At 51.8% G+C, this 2197-nt stretch overlaps 1 long non-coding RNA gene across 1 annotated transcript in view; it reads right to left on the bottom strand.

The window, feature by feature from the left end:
- LOC137215103 (uncharacterized) overlaps window positions 1-2197 on the bottom strand; it is an 81752-nt gene that overhangs the window by 28039 nt on the left and 51516 nt on the right. The gene's annotated exons all lie outside the window — the stretch shown is intronic.

Below are 2197 nucleotides of genomic sequence, written 5' to 3'. Positions count from 1 at the left end.
CATGCTGCCTCACAGTTGGTACTATTTTCTACAATGTCTTCTTTACAGGCAGAAGAAACAGGAATTGCTTAATAGGGAGTCAGCGTGAGCCTATTTCTAAGTCCACATGGTATCTGATCCAGTGATCAGAGAATTCGCTCAATTCATTTGCACACCTGCTAACAAAGTGAGTCTATCTAGAGCAACAAGCCACAGCTCCAACCTGCCTGGGAGAAACTGCCTGTCTTCCTCTGGGACAGAAGATGACTTCATGAGTAGAAGATCTCCTGGCCTCTTTACTAGGGACAAATCACACTTCCCACGCAGGTGGCTCCAGTGAGTCAGATGCAGCGATACAACTTTCACTCCAACAGTCTCCACGGCTTCAGGGGTATAGAAATCTCTAGCACCCTCTCTTCCTTGTACGCTGTTCCTTTCTTTCTGCCCCTCAGAGGGTCAGAGCTCTTCTAACCTGGGTAACCTTCATTCCTTAATTAGCCTGTTATCTCATTTCCTTCACTTCCAAGCAACTGAAACGTGTGCTGTCTTTCTCCTTCCTCATGCCCTGGTTTCTCCTGGCCCTCTGCAGTGCTGGCTCCCTTCCCAAGACCACTGGAAGCAGCAGAAAATCAGCACCCATCTCTTGGCCAATTCAAAGGTACTTTCACTGTCCTCACATTGCTCACTTTTACCACATCTGAGACCACACACAACTTCTTCCTTCTGGACACTCTCCTCCTACCAGCCCCACCTGTGCATTGCACCCCGACCTCAGATTTCCTACTCAGACCTGCTTGTCTCGCTCCACACCACTCTCTTTCCACAGCTTCCATGACCTCTCTGCAGGGGGCTCCTTCATCTATATCTCTAGCCCGTCTACTTCCCAGAACTCATGACACATCCAAATACCTTCTGAAATTGCTCCCCATCTGAACTGGCTTTTCCCCCACAGGTCACTCTTTCTTCTCAGTGACGCCACTGCTTCCTCGGCCCTTGCTCTTTCGTTTTCTACATTCAATACATCGTCGAAGCCTGTTGATTCCTTGTTTAACATCTCTCAGTTATGTCATTCTCTCCATTCCCATACACCTAAACAACCCAGGCCCTCAACACCTCTGCTGGAAATACTGCTTCCAGTACTGAAGTTAGCAGAGTTAGCATCCCCCCACAACTAGGGCGCCTGCCGGCCCCTGGTGGGGAACTCTGACCCCCAAGGAGACTGGAGGAACCCCAGAGTGAACTGGTAGGATGTAGGGGGACCGACGGGGAAGGAGAAGTGAAGGCCAGACAAGATCGGCACCCCTGAGGCCGGGGAGATCAGGAGAGGCAGGTGGGAGGGACTCTCCGGGAAGAGCGGGAGAGGAGCAGAGGCCGTTTGCCCCGCCCACTTGGGCCCTGGGGAGCCTGCTGAGTTCGCAGGCGTATCCCCTGCCCTCCAGACCCCTCTTCAGGCCACGTGGGTCCTTGGGGGCATAGGAGGGAGACGGGGGACATCAGGAGAGGCAGGCAGGAGGGGCCCTCTGGGAGGAGCAGGAGAGGAGCCGAGGGTGATTGCCCCACCCACTCAAGCCCAGGGGTGGGGGGCACGCCTGGGCCCCTTCTGTTCTGTTAAGACTAAGCCCCACCCCCCACAGCCCCCAGGGCCTTTTCCAGCCCTATGGGTCCTAAGCATAGGCCATGCCCACTGCCCAAACCTCACCCTTGCTTAGGTCCCGCCCTCCACAGCCAAGGCCTTTTCCCCCTTTGTTTTTTCTTTTTTTCTTTTCCCTCCTCCTCTTTTTTTACTATTGTGGTACTGTTGCACCTTCTGGTTGTTGATTCATCTATATTTCTACATTTTTATTTTTATATTCTTTCTAACATATCTGTTATTTTCCTAGTCTAATTTTATTTTGTACTTTGCTATTGTTCTCTCTCTCTTTTTTTTTTTTTTGCCAACCCCACCCCACCCCGTGGCTTGCAGGATCTTGGTTCACAAGCTGGGGGTCGGGCTGAAGCTCCTGTGGTGGGAGCTCCCTGTCAGAAGCCCTGGACTAACAGAGAACCTCAGAGCCCAGGAAATATTCATCAGAGTGAGGTTTCATGGAGGTCCTCATCTCAGCACCAAGACCCAGCTCTCCCCAACAGCCTACAAACTCCAGTGTTGGAAGCCTCAGGCCAAGCAACCAGTAAGAGAAGAACACAACCCCACTCATTAAAAAAAAAAAAAAGAGATGGC

The sequence above is a fragment of the Pseudorca crassidens genome, chromosome 20, assembly GCF_039906515.1.
Source record: "Pseudorca crassidens isolate mPseCra1 chromosome 20, mPseCra1.hap1, whole genome shotgun sequence".
Taxonomy (NCBI): Eukaryota; Metazoa; Chordata; class Mammalia; order Artiodactyla; family Delphinidae; genus Pseudorca; species Pseudorca crassidens.
The sequence above is the reverse complement of the archived record's forward strand: the minus strand, read 5'-3'. Positions and strand labels throughout refer to the sequence as shown.